Source organism: Pituophis catenifer, unplaced genomic scaffold (assembly GCF_029215685.1).
Source record: "Pituophis catenifer annectens isolate HBS135680 unplaced genomic scaffold, rPitCat1.0.hap2 SCAF_3, whole genome shotgun sequence".
Lineage (NCBI taxonomy): Eukaryota > Metazoa > Chordata > Lepidosauria > Squamata > Colubridae > Pituophis > Pituophis catenifer.
Window position 1 is genome coordinate 113,239,022 of NW_027256883.1, and position 23,423 is coordinate 113,262,444.

Here is a 23,423-nt window from a genome sequence, read left to right on the forward strand (position 1 = left end):
GACTGGGTGGGCGTGGCTAGCTGGTCATGTGACCGGGTGGCCATGGCTATGTCTATAGGGTAAGGTGAACAGATTTTAACATTGGTAAGAAGGACACCATTGTGGGCGTGGCTTATTGTGTGGGCGTGGCTTGGAGGCCATGTGACTGGGTGGGCGTGGCTACCTGGTCATGTGACCGGGTGGCCATGGCTATGTGTATAGGGACTACTCAGAGGGCTGAAAAGTCATTTCTGACAGGTCCTCACACTTTTGACTGGTCCTCACACTTATGACCATCCTCACATTTATGCCCGTGCAGCATTCTTAACAACCATGTCACTCATTTCACAACTGCTTCTCTTCAACAAGGTGACAAGATAGGGCAAAAATGTAAAATGTGAGGACAGTCGTAAGTTCGAGGACTGGTCAAAAGTGTGAGGACCAGTCAAAAATAACTTTTTCAGCCCTCTGAGTAGTCCATATGCACAAAAGGACTAACCAGAGGGCTGAAAAAAGTCATTTCTGACAGGTCCTCGCACTTTTGACTGGTCCTCACACTTATGACCATCCTCACATTTATGCCCGTGCAGCATTCTTAACAACCATGTCACTCATTTCACAACTGCTTCTCTTCAACATGGTGACAAGATAGGGCAAAAATGTAAAATGTGAGGACAGTCGTAAGTTCGAGGACTGGTCAAAAGTGTGAGGACCAATCAAAAATAACTTTTTCAGCCCTCTGAGTAGTCCATATGCACAAAAGGACTAACCAGAGAGCTGAAAAAAGTCATTTCTGACAGGTCCTCGCACTTTTGACTGGTCCTCACACTTATGACCATCCTCACATTTATGCCCATGCAGCATTCTTAACAACCATGTCATTCATTTCACAACTGCTTCTCTTCACCATGATGACAAGATAGGGCAAAAATGTAAAATGTGAGGACAGTCATAAGTTCGAGGACTGGTCAAAAGTGTGAGGACCAGTCAAAAATAACTTTTTCAGCCCTCTGAGTAGTCCATATGCATTAAAGGATTACAGCAATAGAGAGGGATGAAGGAATGGAAATTAGAGTAGGAGTGAGGGTAAGAGAGGGAGGAAGAGAGGAGGAGAAGGAGAAAGAAAGAGGAAGTAGGGAGGAGAAAAAGAGGGTGGGGGGAAGAGAAAGTAAGAAGGAAAGAAAAGAGAGAGGTGGTAGGTTTGAGGAGAAAGATTGCTGTACAATAAAAAAGATGAAAGGGAAGAAAGCCAACCCCAAGCAAATATAAAGATATTAAGATAAAGAATGAATTGTTAAACTTTAAAGAATAAAAGAGAACAAATATGAATAAATAGCAATAATTAGAAACACACATACAAACATACAATGTATTTTCTTTGAACAGAATATTTGGCTGGTTCACAAATTTAAACAGCGTTTAGTCATTTCAATTAAATTTACAATTTCTATATTTCCTTTTTGCCATATTTATTCCTCATCTATTTTTTAAAAAAACCAATATTACCCTTCATCCTCATCTCTAATCTTAATCAAATTCAATTTTTCCCTTCTATTCTATATTATACCCTTTCCCATTGTCATCTATTTTTATATCCATCCTCACATTGTTTAATTATGTAATTATGTAATACAGTTGTTTAATACAAATTCAACATTTTAATATAAATCAATTAGTTATAAAACTATCTTTTTTGTATATTAATCAATATGAACATGAATATTCCAATTATTTCCATGCAATCCAATTTCTTACAAATCAATTAATTATATTTACCAATAATAATAAACCAAATAATTTCTCCCATATATTCCTCCGAACCACAACTTAACCATTTCTGCTTTCAACACAATATACAATTAATAGTATCTCAATTATTACAATTCCCTAGTTAAATACAGCTTTTTTTCCTTTGTATTTTAAAATCTTGAACTCTCCTCCTAAATTTCCCATTGTTTGCAGTTTTTCACCTACCTTTTTTGGGGAGGAAAAATAAAAATAAAAATAAATCTCTCTCTGCCTCATTTTGTCACGCTGCACCAAAGACCCTGGTTTCGGTTTCGTTTCTGAAGCTTAGCTAGGGGAAAAAAAAACTGCTTTACACTGATTGCCTGTAGGGCGGCCCTTTGAAGCCCCGGGCAAGAGTTTAAACAGTTTTTTTTTCTTCTAGCCATCAGCTGGGGCTCAAGAAAAATCAGGACTTTTTTGAAACGCCGCGGGACGCGGGACAAATTGCTCAAAAGCGGGACTGTCCCGCCAAAAGCGGGATTATGATTATGGACTATAAAATGTAAATAGTGGATGATACTTGTTATATCCCTTGATCAATATTGTGGAAATTAAGATCAAATACTGTATGTTGAAATATGTTTAAAAAGCCAAAAAGTTCAGTGGTGTCTTCCAGGGTGGATTTGATTTAAATCGAGTTGATTTAAATCATGATTTAAATCACTAGTAAAAAGGCTTGATTTAAATCAACTCGATTTAAATCATAATTTTTAAAGAGCAACTGTCATCTCTGCTACTCCTTTGACCCACTGTTGACTCACCGATAGTCCCAGTGTTGCAGAATATACAGCCTCATGCTACATAACTAAGCTCCATTTCATGCTGAATAAACTAAATTATTTATGTATCTTAAATAGAAAAATATCTTACGATAGATTTTTACCCCAAAAGGTTTTTATTAAAATAAATTCGATAAAAATAAAAAAATCCAATTTAAATTAAAAAAAACTGATTTTTTTGATTTTTTTAAAAAAATCATTGATTTTTATCCACCCTGGTGTCTTCTTAATTTTTAGTATGACTCTAAGCGTGTATCAAAATGTTTTTAAAAGCCTCTCAGTAAAGTACTGGGAGTTTTTGAGGGATTGATCATTTTCCATTTTTTTTCTCTCAGAGACAGCCAGTGAAGAAGACTCTTCAATGCCACCTTGTTCTCGTCTAAATAGCGAAAGCTCCGTCCCAGAAGAATTGAGCAATCTAGTTGTTGAGTCTGTTCCATCAAAGGTTTCTGAGATTCAAGGCGAGCCTAGAAGCCTAGATCACACACTAACTGAAGAAATAGTTTATACACAAGAAACGGAATCTGCTGTTTCTCCTGGAAAACTTGTAAGTGAATTTGATTATCCATTTGCCATTCTTTGAAATTAAATTAAAGACTTAATTTGAATATTATATTACATTAGTACATCAGTCAGATAAATGTCTGAACATACACTTTCTTTAAAAAAGAAAAGAAGTATTCATTCTTAATTCCAGCTACTTCTAGAACACATAATATAAAAGTAATGTCCAGTGTGTATTTATTGTAACACAACATGGTAATTTTGTTAAAAATGTACAAAATATACTGTTAAAAGGTAAAAGATGCACTCACAATTCATACTTTTTCTAGTTTACTTCTCAGATTAAGTGAATGAGGCTAAACTGTAGTTTTCTCTGTTGATTGGGTGTTGCTATCTAATGTGAGATCATCTAAATAGGAAAGATGACTTAATCTCCAAATACCATGCTTACATAATCTATGTTATTTAAGACTGGATGGATAAAGGAGATGAAATGATTTCTGATACAACATTAAACCTGACTAAAAGGGCGAAAAGATGGTGACTTTTGTCACTAGCAAGAGTAGGCAACATTTTATGAGTGGGGTCACCCTAAACTATTTTTTCAGCCTCTAAAACCCTGTTGAAGTGACGCACAGATGGTCTTTGACTTATGACCAAACTCGGCACCAGAACTCCCATCATTAAGCGATGATGCTATTAAATGAGTCACATTTTTTTTGCCAAGGTCATTAAGCAAATCGTACAGTCACTAAATGAATCTGGTTCCCCCATTGGCTTTGCTTGTCAGAATCCTTCTGTGAAGGTTGTAAATGGTTATTTGGGAAAAGTTTCTTCCCCCCCTTCCCCTCCTTTCCTTTTTTTTTCTTTTTAGTAAAATAGGGTTAATATATCTGGCGCAGTGCTTAGAATGCAGTATTGAAGGCTGACTGTGTTCACTGCCAGGAGTTCAATCCTGAGCTGCTCAAGATTGATTCAGCCTTCCATCCTTCTGTGATCAGTAAAATGAGGACCCAGATTGTTGGGGGCAACATGATGATATTTGTAAACCACTCAGAAAGTTCTGTAAAACACTATAGAGCGGTATATAAATTTAAGTGCTAGTGATATCAGAAACATAAATACTATTTTACTGCTTACTGCCCTTAAAAAAACAAAATGTTCCCATAGTTTGACTTCAGATTTCAGGACCACAGTCTTGAAGTGCTTTGAGTACTGTTAGGAAAGAGGTGCTGGAGGTCAATTTTTAAATGAGACCTTGAGAGAGATTGAGATTCTGTTGATTTACTACCTATGAAAATCTTTCTAAGCAGATGGGAGTAATTTCGAATGTGAAATTGAGAATCCCAAGGATAATAACTTTCAGTCTTCTTAATATTCAAAACATTATTCAAGGAGCACAGAAAATTCATTATCTTCAAGTGTCAAATTGGCATTTCAGGGCTGTACTTGAAAAATGAGTAGGGACAGGGCCCAACTTGGGAAAACACCTCAGGTGTCTTAACAGGTAAAACTGAATGCCTAAAAGAGACCCAAGACTTACAGTACCCGTTTCGCTCCTTAATCTCCCATGCAGAAATAAAACTCCAAACCTTTTGCCTACCTTCTCTTTATCTTAGTCTTTTCTTTATTTCTCCCCATTTTCTTTGCTTTTCAAGATCTTCATCTATTCAATACCTTTTCTCTATGCTTTTCATATCATTTTATATTTATTGCCTTCATTTTATTTATTTCTTTGTATTGCAGTTTCCTTCAGGACTTCTTAGATGTAGTTCAAAACATAACAGTGTTTTAAGTATAGATGAAATGAAACTATAGGTAGTCCTCAGCTTATGACTACAATTGAGCCTAAAATTTCTGTTGTTAAGTAAGGCAATTGTTAAACGAATTACGTTGTATTTTACTATTTTTTTCCCACATTATTAAGAGAATCACTGCAGTTATTAAATGAATCATGCAGTTGTTAAGTGAATTTGACATCCCCTATAGACTTTGCTAGTTGGAAGCCAGTTGGAATGATTACAAATCAGGGGTGAAATACTCCCGGTCCGGACCGGATCTCCTGATCCGGTAGCGATGGCGACGGGTGGTTCGGAGAACTGGTAGCAAAAATCCCTGCACTGCCCCCCATACCCAACTGAGCCGCGCGATCATCAGAGGCTGTTTTTTATACTTTCAAAAGCATTTTTTTCTGCAACCTCTTCAGCCAAAGAGATTGTAGGGAAAAAAATGCCTTTAAAAACCCCTGGCAATCCCAGCTGACTTGCCTGATCGTCAGAGGCTTCTAAAAGCATTTTTTTCCACAACCTCTTAAGGTTGTAGAAAAAATGCTTTTAAAAGTAAAAAAAAAAAAAAGTTGGCCATGCCCACCCAGTCACATTACCACCCCCACCAAACCACGCCCACAGAACCGGTAGTAACAAATTTTAGATTTCACCCCTGTTACAAATGGTAATCACATGACTCTGGGACAGTTATAAATGCTTGCCAGTTGCCAAGCGCATAAATTTTGATCATGTATAGAGATGCTGCAGCAGTCATATGAGAACAGGTCATATGTCACTTCTTTCAGTACTTTCGTATCTTTGAATGGTCACTAAATGAATATATAGGTTTTTCTGAGCATGTAGTCAAGGTCTTTTGCAGATGAAAGGGAAAGGGAAAGGTTTTCCTGTCTGATCATGTCCTGTTCTAGGGTGCAGTGCTCATCTCTGTTTCTTAGCCGAGGGAGCCATATCTTGTCCAAAGACATTTTCCGTGTTCATGTGGCTAGCATGGCTATATGCCAAAGGCACACAGAACACTGTTACCTTCCCACCAAAGTGGTACCTATTAATCCACTCGCATTTGCATGCTTTCAAACTGATAGATGAGCCACTGTGGCGCAGTGGTTAGAGTGCAGTACTGCAGGCTACTTCTGCTGACTGGCAGCTGCCTGCAATTTGGCTGTTCAAATCTCACCAGGCTCAAGGTTGACTCAGCCTTCCATCCTTCCAAGGTAGTAAAATGAGGACCCAAATTGTTGGGGGCAATATGCTGACTGTAACCGCTTAGCGAGGGCTGTAAAGTACTTTGAAGCGGTATATAAGTCTAAGTCTAAGTGCTAGCTAGGTGGGCAGGAGCTCACCTCGTTGCACGGCACTCAGGTCGCTAACCCAGGCTATCAGCTCCAGCTGACAAGCTCAACATCTTTAACTGCTGAGCCATTATGCCCCCAATCAAAGAGTACTGGAGAAAAGGCCCATAGCTTTGATTTTGGAACAATTCCAGGGAAGAAATTATTTCTACTTTAGAACTGCAAGCATATGATTATAATGTGGGAGATGTTATCAGATATACATTACCTACTTCAGCTTCCAACCATAGAAAAGATTCTCCAGGAATGATTCTTTTCATTCTGTACAACCTTTTAAAAAAAGAAAGAACACAGACATATGTTTGGTCCTAGACATAATAGAAGTAAACTGATATCTTGAAAAACCAGAAATCCAGAAAGTCTCTCCTTCTAGCAATATATGACATAGACAAGGATCTGTTTGAAATCCTTGCTTGGTATCTGAGAGGGCATCAGAGGCTTGCCACTTTTTGTCCAGTAACAAGATTTCCCTAACTAGTTGGCCTCCCCTGCTTGAGAGAGACAGAAATCAAAATAAGTTCATGCTTGTAATTAGTATAAATTATAAATAAATCCATGCTTGTAATTAGTGTGAGGTGTGTGTGTGTGTGTGTGTGTGTGTGTGTGTGTGTGCGTGTGCGTGTGTGTGTGTGTGATATATATTCCTTATTTACTCTTTTTTTCATCTTGATATAGTCTCCTTGCAAAAGCAGTGCATCTCTATCAAAGCAAGAATCAAACAAACAAACACCGAAGTCTGGAGGAAAGCAGCCGTCATCTACAAAATCTCAGGATATCTCATATAGTTGGTCTGATGAGTCTTTATCCATGACCCAATCAGGTAAGTATTAGGGCTTCGACTTCCTTTTTATAATTTTTAAACTATTTTTAATGGGTCTCAGTTTTTCATTGGAGTTGATGGGGCTTGAATTCTATGTAGATTACAACATTAAATATAACATATTTGCAATTTTCCACCAATTTTCAATTTGGGAAATGAAAAAGTCAAGACCCCTCATCAGACAGATTACAGAGAAAGGATAGGAATGGGTAAAAGGAACAAATCATGTTTATCACTTTAGTTTACGTATCACTTAAATTTAGAAGTTCTGTTTTAGTTCTGTTTTTAATAAATAAGATAATTTTATTGTAATTATGGTTGAGATTGGATTCTTAACAGTGATTAGGTAAAGTAGGTTTATGTGGCTGTTCTAGCAGGCAAATATAAAATATTTTTTCTAAATAATATATTTTTTTTAGAAACTACATCTGATCAAAGTGACATTGAAAGTCGAATCTGGGCTCTGAAAGACGAAGTGCAGAAAAAAAAGTCTGTTGTTTATAGGCTGAAAAAAGAACAGAAGAAGAGGCTCAAAGAGAAACTTAAAGCTCAAGAAGCAAGTTTGATCAAACAGTTGGAGGTAAGAATTAATTTGAAAGAAATGTTAAATAGAATATGTGTATGTTACATATTGATATTCCCATGTTTTCTTTTGCCTCATTTTCTTTGAATATTTTTTCCTTTTGAGTTTGCTTTGATACTGATAGTAATATAATAATATTGACCAAAATAAAAATATCTTCATAAGTTAAATTATATAATAACTATAAAACATTTGTATATCTTACACACTCACGCACGCACACACACACTTCCAAATTTCAATATTCAATAAGATTAATATTTGAAAACAAATTTAATAAAGAATAAGATAATGTTAAGGTCTTTCTAATATCTTATTTTTTTACATCAGACTTATGATGAATTCATCAAGAAAACGGAAGAGGAATTGAATCGGGATTTTGAGACAACACCAACAGCTAAACCTCAAATCAAAACTCCATCCTCGGTTACTGAGAAACCAAAGATCAAACCCCCACCACTTCATAGGTAAAGTAATTGCTTAAAGTTAGTGCATTATGGCCTTTCTAAATATACGCCTTTAGCAGCCTAGAAAGGGTTTGTATCTCTTTCAAAGGGAGAAAACTATCTTATATGCATGCATATTTAAGAATCTGAGATGCTGATCAAAAGAAATATATGGATGAATTCATGTTAAAAGAGACTGACCAAGTAAATTTTGGTATATAATTTTGTATACAAAAAAACATGTTCCAGAGGAAAGAGGGTATTATAAATTAATAGTGGTTTAATTAAATTATTATGGTTGCTGTTAATTAATAATCCTTAACACTTATTCATTAATATGCACTAGACTGTAGTATTCAAAATCATAAAGTCATCCCCAAAACTCATGCTAAAAAAGAAAAATCTTAACTTGTGTTAGACATTGGGATGCAACTACATAAAAGCAATATCTATATGATGATGTTACCATTTCCTGTCACCATTTCAATACCACTGCAGGTTACTGCAGAGGCTGCCACCAATTTATTTATGAGAGTAATGCCAAGTATTATTGTATGAGAATTTAGAAAGTATAGATTATTATCATTCGGTCCTTTGTCATCTCATGGTTGGACTATTGTAATGCGCTCTACATGAGGCTACTCTTGAAGAGCATTCAGAGTACAATGGTGCAGGCAGTTTGGGGGCCCCATTAATGGCCCCTATAACACCACTACTGCACAAGCTGCATTAGCTGCTGGTCTGTTTCCAGGTACAATTCAAGGTGTTGATGATCACCTTTAAAACTCTTCATGGCATGGATCCAGGTTATTTGAGGGACTGTCTAACCCCGTTGGGATTGGACCGTCCCACTTGTGCTGGCATGCTGTGGGTCCTGTCAGCCCAATTATTCTGGCTAATAGGGTCCAGGAGGAGGGCCTTCTATACTGTTGCTCCTGCCCTCTGGAACATCTTGCTCCCCTGATGCGAGGTTGGCCCCAGCCCTCCTATCCTTTTGTAAGGACCTAAAGACTTGGCTCTGCCAGTTGGCCTGCAGCCCCAATGTGGGAAAAAGCACAGTAGATGTGGTTGATCGAGTAACCATTCTATTGCTATCCTGTCCACGTGTCCTTGATTTTAATGTGTGGTTTTAATTTATTCAGATTTTAATGTAGGTTTATTTTTGTTTTGTTTGTTTGTCTGTAACCGCTCAGAGTTACCTTATGGTAATTTGGGAGGCCAATAATTTTATAATAAAATAAAATAAAATTATGCAGAGATTACTTCTTTGCCCATCAATCTTATGTTGCTGCAAATAACTTGAATAAATTGGATATGTTTTTTCCTTTTCAAACCCAATTTTAGCAAAACGGGCCAGGTCAATATGATTTCTCAGGACCACATTCTCATTGACAGATATTTTGCTATTCACTGCCCAGGAGTCAGCTGCGGAACTTTAAATTAATCAGTTTTCTGGTATGGTAACCAATCTCAGATTGAGAAAGAACTGTAAAAAAAGTCCTGTTAGCTCTATTTCCCAATGCCATACCTTCCTTTGGGGTAGCAGATATAACTATTATCCTACTCCCTAAAAATTAAATAAAAAGCAAAAGCTTAACAAATGGGGAAATTATAATCTTCTCCTGACATACTTTGTAATAGGCATGCAACTATGTCTAAAACTTAGAAATCTGGTAGCTACTGAATAGACTTGTGTGTTCTAGAGCAGTGAGATTAGAATCTGATCTCAAATCCTAATTCAGATAAGGATTTTGGATGGATTGCAATATTCAAATCTCTGGATTACATTTTTGATATATTTTTTGAAAAAAATAATATGTTTTCTCCTTGTTTTTGTGTTTTATTTTGTTAATTCTGATACAGTGTACAGTATTTTCAGAATGTTTAAAATATCTGTAAGTACATGTATGAGTGATCTTTTCAAAACTTCTTTTTAGGTCTGAAACATCCAAAAGTTGGAAATCACTCACTGATTCTGAACGTTCTAGAGGATCTTTGGAATCTATTGCGGAACATATTGGTATGTATCTTGGAAGTTATTTGTTTAATATTAAAATTATACAAGTTATCTTCATATACCTAATGTGATTAAAATAATTTCAACTAAAAGTATGTTTTTAAAAAAATTATAATTGAAAAGCAAGCAAGTGAATTAATAGATTTTATTATTTTTAACTAACACTTTTTTTAAAAAATGAGAACTTTTTCCCATAGTATTGCAACAAGTAAGAATCTATTGAATTATTTCGTATTCAGTATAATTCTAAAAATGTATTTTATTTTCTATAAGCTATTACGCATATTTTCTAGCAATTTTATTTATAATGTTTCTTCAAAAGAAATTCAAAGAAGAATGCTAGTAGTTGCTACCAGGCATTTTTGGTTCAGAGTGGCTAAATAAGTATAAGAATCTCTTCTGACACTATATTGAGTTTGCACTATGTCTGAACTGGAGTTGATAGCTTTTTAGAAAGAAACAAGATAGAGATTCAGATTCAGAGTAACACTGGATAATTTACTTGTGTTCATTACGTGTCTCTCTGCTCACACTTCTTCATTCTGGAATTCTTTTAATAAACATTTAAGTTTAGTAAAGTATCAGATAGGGAAGGAAAAACCAAACATTTCAAAACAATCACCTCGTTTATTGTACAAAAAATTTAAAGGGAACATTTATACAATTTTAAAATCTTTGAGTATATTTTGGGGTCTGTTAATTCCTATGCATAGTAGAATCAAAGCATGTATGAAGTCTTATTGATTATACATTTGATTAGGATATTGTTTTTAAATTATACTTTAGCCATTTATATGTAAACAGTGGAATACTCATGCTATTTGATGGGACAGGTTAGCATTCTCTAGTAAGAATTTCTGTTTTTTCCTATAATACCCAGATTTTTTACTTCTTTAATAATGCTAAATAAAAGGGCACAATTGTTTTAAGTATGTGTGTTTGATTTTGTTTTATTCTCTTAAGATGCTGTGCCACATTCTGAACAATCTGTGTCTGTAAACACCATGAAATTCACAGAAGCAGAGATTCAGGCAGAGAAGCAATCTCCTACAGCATCCACAGTCCTCAAAACCCTAAGAAAATCTATAGCAGAATCTGACGATTTGGATAGTTTACTCTCGTCAGCTATTCTCAAAGATTTAGGAAACAAAAGCAAAATATCTTCCATATCACTGAATAAGTCTGAAGATGCAGTGAGTTATGACTCTCCCACTACCAGATCTATAGTGCAAGAGACAGCAGAATCAAAAGAATTAGATGTTGAAATAGTTTCCCAGGTTTATGAAATATATGATGCCTCAGTTTTTGATTTAAATCAAAACAATTCAGTTCCTTTAAAGACAGAGGTCCCTTCAGAGACTGAACTGTCGGAAAAGGATCAATTTGTCTTGGAGTGCATAAGTGCGCAGGAAATCAAGGAGATGCCAAGTGAAAGGTTCAAGGATGATGAAAGTATTACATCAGTCAAATCCTCTGATAGGCTGGGGAAAGATACACTGAAAGGTGATTCCCTGGTTTCAGAACAGATTTCCATTTGTGAAGAGCAATCATATTCTAGTGATTTTGAAGAGTCTTCCTTAGGAACAGATATATCAAAAAGTGAGATAATTCTTACTGAATATCAAAAAGATATTTTTCAAGCACCTACATTATCTTTCAGACAAGATACAGGATCACAGGGAGAGAACACTTTGTACACAAGACCTCCTAGGAGTGAATCCCCTAGTTTTGGAAGTGATGATGAAATAAGTGAATGTCTCAGTGAAAAATCTTTGTCTGTAGCTGATAGCATTCAATCAGAAAGATTGTTAGAACTCCAGTCACCAACAGAATTTGTGAAAAATAAAGAACGTGGCGATGTGGAGAAAGAACCATATGATGATGATGATGATGATTCATCTTCGGCTTCCAGTTTCAAGGCATCATCAGAAAAACAAGAAGATATTTTGCTTGGTTTCAGCATTGGTGACCGAGTTCTTGTGAGTAATGTCCAGCCTGGAACACTGAAATTTAAAGGTCGGACAAATTTTGATAAAGGTTTTTGGGCTGGTGTAGAGTTGGACAAATCTGAAGGAAACAATAATGGCTCTTACAATGGTATTCAATATTTTGATTGTAAAGAAAAACATGGTATTTTTGCTCCTCCACAAAAAATCTCTCTTTTTTCAGAAAGTTTTGGTAATGACTTAGATTCAAATGAAAATTCTTTCTTTAAGCATGAACTAGATAATCAACACAAAACAAATCAGGAAGGCTTAGACAGTCTTGAAAATGAAAAGAATAAAAGAAATTCAAATGAGAAATCTCCAAGAGAATCATCTGCCTTAAAAGGTTCAATTGGAGCTAGAGATTATGTAAAATTCAATAAACCAAGTGGCTGTGTGGCAGTTATTAGTATTGTTGACGAGTTTGATCAAGAAACCAGAGACTTTGACTCTCCCAAATCCTCTAAAAATGATAATGGTATGTTACCTCCCGCCATTTCAAATATCCACAAAGAAGATTCTGCTATTGAAGTAGAAGGGATTTTGGACAGCAGCTTTCCTGAGAAATGGAAGCAAGGGTCTGTTTGGCAAGAGCAAACAGAAAACAGATTTCCTCCCAGTAATCTGGAGAAATCTGCAACGCCACTTCTGGACTTGTTGACAAAAGAAAGAAGCCAACTGGAAGCCCAACTTAAAGTCCCATCCCAAGAAAAGGAAGATCTACTAGATCGACAGGAAAGAGTTGGTTTGTTGGCTGATAGTCTCCTGCAAGGTTTTGTGAAAGACACAGTCACTCAATTTCAGCAAATCAAAAAAGCAAGGAATGAGAAGATCCATTTTAGCAATCAAGGACTCGGTGCTGTCCAAGAAAATAACTTGGCAATTAATGAACAGCAGAGGTTTTTAGTTGTATCAGAATTGGATGATGGAGAAGAAGTATCTTCCCCAGATATGTGTCCCAGACCAGTAAGTATAGTTCATAATTAAGATAAGTAAGACTAGAGTAATGCTTCAGTTATGAAATTTGACAGGCTGTGGCTTATTAATAAGCTGTATGTTATTTTTGTGTTTCACATTTTTGTTTGTTTTTAATCATTTTTGTTTTTATCATGTTTGTACACTGGCAGGTTCAAATCAGACTCTCCATAGTTCACAACAGATCAAGAACATTACAATAGTGTAACTAAAACCACAGCAGTACTACAGTAATATAAAGTAAAATTAAACCAACATTTCACTAGAAATACATCACAAAACAACATTGTTAGATACAGTAACAATAACTGAAACATTCAATACTATCATCTCGGTCTCTATAAATTCTCCCAAAAAACCCATTTATTTTCAAAACTGTTTGGAAAGTTTATAATGTGAAAACAAGTTTGGTATTAAGAGAAAGGCCATTCCAAAGCACAGGCCCACTATCAAAAAGAGCCACCTGTGAATCTCATATCCCCTAACTTCATGGAAATCTGGAACAAGCATTTCTTTCAGGATATATGTATTGGAGGGTCAATTCCTGTTGAAAAATGCAGTCCTGAAGACCTCAGTGCTAAGCCATATAGGACTTGGTTGATGAGTGTTAGCCAACCATATAACTTTTCAGTGGTAGCATCCTATAGAGTTCATTACTGTCATCTAGCCAAGTTGTGATGAGTGCATAAATCAATGTCACAAGGTTCTTCTGCTTTTAGGCAAGGCTACTATCAGTCAATAAATCAATCAGAATAGAGCTGGAAGGGAGGACTTCTAGTCCAAACTACTACTGAAGCAGGCGACCCTATACCAGTGATGGCTTTTCAGCACCGAACATGCACGCACCTGAAAATGAACTTCCAGTTTTCAGTGCACGCGTGCGCGCCAGCCAGCTACTCTTCCGGGTTTCAGATAGATGGTTGTCCAGTCTGGATGGTTGTCCAGTCTTTTCTTAAAAACCTCCAGTGATGAAGCCACTACAACTCCTGAAGGCAAGCTGTTCCACTGGTTAATTGTCCTCACTGTTAGGAAGTTTATATTTAATTCCAGGTTGCTTCTCTCCTTGATTAGTTTCTTTTCTTGCCGTCTGATGCTTTGGAAAATAAGTTGACCCCTTTTCTTTGTGATAGCCCCTCAAATACTGGACTACTGCTATCATGTCACCCCTAGTCCTTCTTTTCTCTATGTCACAAGTAAATGCCCTACCTGCTCCAGAACCTGCAAAGGGTATAGTACTGCAGGGGTTAACACAAGCACACACACAGCCAGCCTCTTCCCAAACCACTCCTTACCTGAGACTCCGCCCCATGGGTATATAAGGTTGCCCCTCACTACTCCAGCAGCTTCTTCCAGATGTTGCTAGAATTGTACAGATGAACCTGTAAATAAAAGAGATTTAATTGAATGACTTGCTTATGTCTATTATTGGGCCTGATCCATGGATCCTGTAACAAAATGGTAGCAGAGGATGGTTTAATGGCCCAATAAATCCAGGACATACAAAGGAAACCCAATCGCATGCCAAGAAGATGGCAACACTATCAAAGCAACACGGTGACAGCACAACGGGATCACCAGAGAAGGCAGAGGCCACGATCAATCCCAAGGCCAGCGCAATGGAAGAAGGAAAGGAAACTGAGGAAGGGAGCAACTTAGACTCCAATGATCAAGAGGACGAAAGCCTGCAGCTCGACGTCCTACAACTACTGAGAGAGTGGGCTAACGACAAGAACCTCCTCGCGGACCTCTGAAGCTTCATACTGGACCGTGAGGTGGCAAAAAGTGAGGCCGACTCGGACCTGGAGCTCGAAGAACTGGATTCGGTGAGTGGATCGCCCCAAACCGACCCCACAACGATCACCGAGCCCCATGGCCCCACGCAAAATTTCAAACGGCGGCCATCTTTGACCACGTGGCTGGCCAAGATGGCCAACTTCCGACCAATCGGAAGCCAGGATTTAAAATGGCCGGCGCGCAAAAAATGCTCGGCCCTAAGTGACGGGGAAAGTGACCAGGGTGGGGGGGCCAGGGTCCAATCCGGATTCCGAATGCCCCCCGACCGAGCGGCAGGTCGACAAAGCCATGAAGACCCTCGCTGCCGCTTTTGGCCCAGGCCTAAGGATCACCAGGGAGGAACCGAAGGGGCCCAAACGAGCAGGGAGCCGAGGAGGGAGACACCGGGACGCCCACCCAGGGGACGCCAACACCACCGCCAGCACGCCAACCCTTCTGCGCACCCCAGGAACGCCGCGCCCCAGATCGACAAGGCCGTGAACCCCGGAGCGCAGAGACTGGAGCGGCTACTTACCATCGTCGCCGGGCCTCCCAAGTCACCTGGATCTCCACACCGATGAGATCGCCGCAAGCCAGCCTCGTCCGAGACACTGCTGGACTCCCAAGATCGAGACCGAGGCCTACCCAACCGTGAGAGACCTCTACGATGGAGCCGCGATGAACAGGTCCTTCCACGATGACTACAGGGCCGAAATGGACTTTGCGCATGCGCAGTTCCGCCTAGAGGAAGAAAGAAGAAAAAAAACACAGAGAGGGCTTTTTAAACTCCCAGCAAGCGTCCCCATGCCGTATTGCTGTTACAAGCACATACAGAACCATGGACAGCCACCTGCTGTAAGTAACTTAACAAATAATACTGGGAACTTACCAAGTGACTTTCCAAAGTTGAGGATGGATGGGGGTAACATCTTAGAGTGGTCACAGCAGCTTCAGGTGGTGTTCCTAAAAGAAAATATGTCACACTTTATCAATGACCCCCCAGAAAAACCATGGACTTTAGAGTTGGACTGTATGCATCATAGGGCTTTTTACCTGTTAATCTCTAGCATATCGCCAACCATATATCATAGCATTGGCCACCACCTCACAGTGTCAGAGATCATACAAAAAATGTTTGGGATATTTTACAGTGAGAGTGTGGCCACCACCACCCAGATTTCTAAGGATTTTTTCTCCGCCAGGATTAGGCCAGGGACCCCCATAAGCGAACACCTGATGTCCCTGAATGCCACCAGGGCCGAACTACACCTTAGGGGGGAGGTCATATCAGACCAGACCATGAAGAGTGTAATAATTAACTCTTTAGACCACACATGGGATAGTTTCATCACACACCTGGATACCATTAGCTTAGGACATCTATCCATCGAGAGACTGTCCAACAAACTGATAGCCGAAGACAATTTGAAAAGGAGCTGCCATGACACAGCTAGGGAACACAAACACATAAAGAAGGTAGCCTTCCAAGAAAGACAACATGACACAACTGAATGCTACAACTGCGGATCTAGGGGGCACCACAAGAGAGATTGTCCCAAAGGCTACAGAGAGAGAAGGAGACCAGAACACAGATTCAGACAGGCAGAGAGACACACTCCCAAAGACAGATACAGGTGCAGGGATTCCCCCAACCCACGGGACAGAAGGGGAAATAGAGACAGCTCCCGTGACAGCAGGACAGGGTCACTGTATGAGATAGGGGAATGCACACACTCAGCATGTCAGGATAGGGAGGTCAACTCATGGCTCCTGGACTCTGGGGCCTCTAACCACACAACCTGTAACAAACAATTGCTCTCCTCATTTACAGAGGAGAACTTCTTGATCAAGCTTGCCAACCAAAGTGAGGTTAAGGTAACTGGAAAGGGAGTAGTAATACTGCCGGGCATAGGGAAAATAGAAGGGGTACTGCTAGTCCCAGAGATACCCCACAACATTCTAGCTGCATTAAAACTTAGTAAGGACTCGGGAATCAAAGTGACTTTCGCTGAAGGGAAGGCCCACATAAGTAAGGACGGAGAAAGCATAGGGAGGGTGTTAGTCAAACAGGGGTTGCCCTACTTAACGTTCAATGAGAGCAACACCCCTAGCATAAACACCAGCTGGGCCCCCATAGGCAGTGCGAACCAAGACAAAAATGAGGAAAGTCATGAAAGTGAGAGGGGGACAGAAAGCGAAGAAGACACTGCACAGGAAACGAACGCAACCAAACACACACAGGGAAAGCTATCAATAGGCAGACCCATGCACGACGATTGTGCCCACCTGCTGCACCGAAAATTAGGGCACGCTAGTTTCCCTGTGATTCAAAAAATGTCCAATTGTACCGAGGGTATCAAAATAAAGAATTGCGAAAACTACCTTGAGTGCTCGGTGTGCAAATGTTCAAAGTTAAAGGTCAAACCCAGGCCAAAGAAATCCTCACACACCACCAGCCAAGCTTTCAACTTAGTACACATGGACTTGGTGGGGCCCCTAAGGCCATCCATCAAATACAAGAAGAGATACTTTCTCACCATCGTAGATGACTATAGTCACTATGGCTTCGTCTATACACTAAGGCAAAAGTGCGAAGCTTTCCAAAAATTTAAGGAGTTCTACAAAAGGGTAGAGACTCAAAACAACACACAGATTAAACAAATCATGACAGATAGAGGGTCCGAATTCCTATCGAGGGACTTCTCCCATTGGCTCAAATCCAAGGGCGTGCTTCACTTTACGTCGCCTCCATTTTCGGCCTTCCAGAACGGTGTCGCAGAACGACGAAACTCCACCCTGCAGACCATGGTCAGGTGCGCACTAGAGGATGCAGGGATTGGCCAACACTTTTGGTCTGAGGCCTTAGTCTACTCCAACTACACGCTGAATCCAGTGTAATAGATAAGACACCTTACGAACTCATGTATAATAAGAAACCACAAATAGCGCATCTGCACGTGTTTGGGGTCACTGCTGATGTGCACATACCAAAGCAGCTGCGCAGGAAGGGGGACAAAATATCCAGAAGGTTGAGGTTTATGGGGTATGAACCGGGCACCAAAGGGTTCAGGTTTGTAGACAATAACAACAAGTTCATAGTATCTAGGACGGCAGTTTTTCATGAACAGGCTAACTGGTCCAGGATACACCTCAACGATGTACACTCTAGGCAGGAAACGAGACTAGACAATCGGGAACAAGACAAACAAAGCACGCTAGACAGCGTAGAAAGAAAGGAACACAAACCCAAACACCAGGAGGTCAGGGTCATGGAATGGAAAGGAGACCACCCCAAGATAAGTGTAGACTCACTGACACAAAAGGAAGCCAGGTACCTACACGATAACGAGCACATAACAGACAGGCCAGTTAGGACAACCAGAAACCAGTTGCCCAAAAGATTTGATGACTACATAATGCACATACACCCCCCCCATCACACCCAACTCCTACGAAGAGGTATTGAGACTGCCACACGAGGAGAGGTCAAGGTGGGAGTCAGCCATGACTAAGGAGATGGACAGTCTAAAGGAACTAGAAGTTTTCACCCCAACCGAGGTCCCAGAGGGCAAAAACACGATAGGTACCAAGTGGATCTTCAAGATCAAGAACTTAGAGGGGGGCAAGAACCTATACAAGGCCAGGTTAGTTGCTCAAGGATTCACCCAGAGGTTCCCGGAAGATTACACCAACACATACTCCCCTACCGTGAGGGCAGAAAGCATCAAGAGTGCCCTAGTGATTGCCTCCGTACTAGGGCTAGAGGTACATCAATTCGACGTACAGACGGCCTACTTACACGCCAAGCTAGATAAGGAAATATACGTCAGAGCGCCGCACAGTAAAGAGACCAACAAAGGGGACACCTGGCTGCTCAACAAGAGCCTCTATGGACTGAAACAATCCGGCAAACGCTGGTACGAGTGCTTAGTCGAAGTACTGAAGTCGATGGAATTTACTGCAACCACAGCCGACAACTGTTTCTTCACCAGAAGAGGAGAAGAATCCCCTGAATACATCCTGGTCTACGTGGACGACATTCTATATATCAGCAAGCACAAGGACAAGCGTGAAGCATTTGCCCACAGGTTGAACGCACACTTCACATTGAAATATCTAGGAAGAATAAACAAGTACTTAGGGGTGCAGATCGATAAAACCCCCAAGGGGTTCCAGCTGTCTCAGAAAGAGAAAATAAACGAACTATTGCACAAGTGCAACATGGCAGATACCAAAGGGTGTGAGACCCCCATGCAACCGGACTTTTTAAAGAATACGCATGGCGAGTCTCCAGAATTCAAGGACAACACCCTATACAGATCCACCATAGGCTCACTCCTGTACATCGCCAACTGGACAAGACCAGACATCACCCTATTGGTTAATCTACTGTCCAGGCACGTAGGTAGACCCACAATGTACCACTGGGACGCTGTAAAGAGAGTGCTGAGATACCTAAAGTACAGCGCCGATGCCTGCCTGCTCCTAGAGCCAAGTACATCTAGCGAGCCCGTCCTCACCTGCTACGCCGATGCTGATTGGGCCAGAGACACCAAGAGCAGGAAAAGCACCTCGGGGTACGTATTCTACCTAAACGATAGTCCAGTGCACTGGTACACGGGCAAACAAAATTTGGTAGCCACCTCGACCACTGAGGCGGAGAACATATGCCTATCCAAGGCTGCCAACAATCTCATATGGCTCGATGACCTGCTCACCAGCATCTGGGCCAATCCCACGTCTCCGATAACCATTCACGAAGACAACAGAGCTGCCATAGAAATATCCAAGGCCGATGCGGTAGGTCAAAGGTCCAGGCACATTGATATAAAACACAAGCATGTGAGGCAGCTCTCAAAAATCGGATTCATAAAAGCCGTCCACTGTGACACAGAAGAACAGACTGCTGACATCCTAACAAAACCACTACTAAGCAAACAATACTCTCACATCTGGTATCCAAATTAAGCATCAGGCCTTATATTTCCCATGAAGAATTCAACTCGCAATCACAGGCTAGGCATTTAGAGGGGGATTTGTCACAAGTAAATGCCCTACCTGCTCCAGAACCTGCAAAGGGTATAGTACTGCAGGGGTTAACACAAGCACACACACAGCCAGCCCCCTTCCCAAACCACTCCTTACCTGAGACTCCGCCCCATGGGTATATAAGGTTGCCCCTCATTACTCCAGCAGCTTCTTCCAGATGTTGCTAGAATTGTACAGATGAACCTGTAAATAAAAGAGATTTAATTGAATGACTTGCTTATGTCTATTATTGGGCCTGATCCATGGATCCTGTAACACTCTAGACTGTCCATATCCAATTCCTGTAGCTGTTCTTCATGTTTTTTCTCCAGGCCTTTAATCATCTTAGTTGCTCTTCTTTGCACTTTTTCCAAAGTCTCAACATATTTTTTGTAATGTGCTGACAAAAAACTACAAAAACTACTACAGAATCTGGTCAAAAGCCCTTGGAGCTAGGGGCTCCACCTGCCTATATAACAGTAGGATTGAGTCTACAAGGATCCCAATATTGCAAGTATCTCCTCTCTGGGGTATCAGAACCCCATCAATAGACATTATGGGAGATGACAAAGCATCTCAATGTACAAATATCAACTATTTTCTTTGGGTAGTTATATTTTTTTTGTAAAAGAACCTGATGACAACAACAAATTATACATGTCACAAACTGCTTTTAGAACTCTAGTGTTTCAGAAGTGACTTATTAAAAGGCAAAGAGGAGAGTCTCTGAGAAAATAAAATATAAAGATTTCATTGGATATTTTATAGTTGGCTTGGTCTAACCTTTAGGTTTAGAATGTTTGGTTTACTTTTTAAAATTTGGGAGCCTAACAACTGAATTCACATTCCTTTTTTTTTGTTTGTTTGTTTATCTATGAAACTAAAAACTAGATGAACAAGAACTGCAGTTATTTATTTGTGTTTATATCCTGCCTTTCTTGAAGGAGCAAAAATCAGTGTATCTATATTTCCATCTAGTTATATCCTCACAAGAATACAATGAAGTAGGATAATAAGGAATTTAATATGGGTTGTTGTAATCCTAGTCAATACATTTTTCCATGTTAAGTGTTTTACTTTTCTGGGTATAGAATTGTATTCTTGAATATTGTTTCTCTGTTAGGAATGCAATCCATGAGTTACTGCTTTTGTACCATTTCCATTTAACTAACTGGGGCTTCCACATGTGACTTGCTCTATATGGTCACCTACCAAGGGCATACCTCCGTGGGTCCTCTAGTAAAAGCCATTAGACTTTCTCTGTATCCCACTTTCTTGCACCCTAAGAACAAAAAAAAGTCTAACAACTAAAAATATGACTATATATCATTAAATCTTAAAGCATTAATGGATAATATTTTTCAAATTCAGGAGCATAGCGCAGGGAATACTTAAGGTTCTAAGTAATAATCACTTTCTTATTATTTAGGAAAGCCCTGTATTTGGTGCCAGTGGACAGGAAGAACTTGCCAAGAGGCTGGCAGAACTGGAACTTAGCCGGGAGTTTCTGAATGTGTTAGGAGATGACCAAGATTGGTTTGATGAGGATTTTGGCTTGAGTTCACATAAGCTCCCTCAAAACCAAGCTGAAGAATCAGCAGTCTTACCTAAGATAGAACTGCCAAAAGTGTCCCCAAAGCCATGTGAAGAACTATTGGCTGCACTATATGTTGCAGAAGAAGTGGAGGAGTTGGTGCATGCAGCAGCCGAGAAGCTATGGAAATGCAAAGAGTTGGGGCATGATCTTCAAGCCCTCAGCAACCCCAGAGACATGAATGAATCCCCCCAAAATGACGACATTGAAACCATTAGTAAACAAATCTACAAACAGGTATGGCAGTTATCTCATTATTGGGAAATGTATAAAAATAGAAGAAATGTATCAAAGGAGTCCCCAATCTGTAAAAAAATAAAATAAATGCTATTTTGGACTGATAGAATGCAATATAAAACAAGGTATGGTGTGTTTGTGGAAGACAGATACAATGAAGTGTAAAAGAGAAAAGAGGATATGGAGGCATTTTTCAAAAGCACTAAAAACAGTAAAAATCTTGGCCCCAGAATGCAATATTTAAACAAGATTATATTTCACTTGCTGCATAGCTAGTATTCAGCATACTTTAATTATATATATATTTGTTTGGTTCTTTGAAAAATGATATGGTATTATAATATACAATGGTTATACAATGTTTCTTTTATTTTTATCAAGGCTGTGTTTGATTTAACAAGAGAGATTTTTGAAGAAATCTTTGCAGAAGATCCAAATTTGAATCAGCCGTTGTGGATGAAACCCACCAGGATAATTTCTGGTTACTTTTGATGAGTTAAAGATCCAAATGATCTTGAAGAAATAAAAGTAGGAATAAAACTAATAGCTTGAACTTCAAATATATTTATAGAAATAAAGTGCAGTTCATCTAGATAGCAGTTCTCAGATGTTTCGGTCTCAGGACATCGTTACATTCTAAAAAATGATTGAGGGCCCCAAAGAGCTTTGGTTTACATGGGTTATATTTATGAATATTTATTAAGGTTTAAAACAGAGAAGTTTTAAAAGCTTTATTTGTCTTCGTGGACTCTCTGAAAGGGTCTTGGGCACTCCCAGGAGTCCCCAGTCCATGCTGAGAACCACTGACTTAGAACTTGAAGTAGAATGTGAAGTCTGGTGGAATTTTATCATGCATTTTTATTTGAAAAATGATTTTTTATTTGAAAAAAATAATTTTCTTACACCATCAGTCATATTCCAAGATGAGTGTGCATATGATACTATCTCTCATTTTCCCACTATAGTTTCTTTAATTTGAAACAGGATATGGATGAATGCTTCTATTTCTTAAAACTAAAATAATGAAGGCTTTAATTGTCAATATTTAACACTGTTCCAGTTAGAAATCCATCCAAGATGGCTTACATTTAACCTGCAATCTTTTTTTCAAAAAAATACAATGAATGATAACCAGTATATAAAGAATTAAAATCCTTCCAATACAGCAACTAATAATAGCTATACCTGGATTAATGAGTGGGGATGGGTGGGGATAGTTCCAAAGAATGCCTGATGCTGCATTTATCTATATACTGGAATGTACAACAGTTGAATCAGTGTCATAATTCATAATGAACTTCATGGATATTTCTAGAGTTACCTACCAAATTGCTTTACTATAGTTGTAATTACCTAGCAATACAATGTGTTTTCTGTTGCATATATGCCATGTCTACGACCTCACTAGAAATCTTCTCCCTGAAAGCTGCTTGTGGAATTGATGTTGCAACTAGAGAAAATGTATTTAGTTAGCATTCATTATTTTTTTATTTCTCCTTTACCCAAGGTCTTTATAACAGCTGAGGTTTTAAAGCTCTTAAATTTGAGAAAGGAATCAAATAATAAAACAGACTGGCAGAAAATGATGAAATTTGGACGGAAAAAAAAGGATAGAGTGGATCACATATTGGTTAATAATTGTTTTTTCAATTATGCATCCTAGTCAGGCATAAATACCTAGCAACCTGCATGGTTTGAAAAAATGAGTTAGATCTAATGTTGTTTACATATTAGTTTGTTCTTCTTTCCCAGATTTGGCTTTCAGCCCTCCTTAGCAGA

General features: G+C 39.1%; 1 pseudogene; it reads left to right on the forward strand.

Annotated features, from left to right (window-relative positions):
* The window catches only part of LOC139315028 (centrosome-associated protein 350-like), a 101,265-nt pseudogene that overhangs the window by 76,380 nt on the left and 1,462 nt on the right, over nucleotides 1-23,423 (forward strand).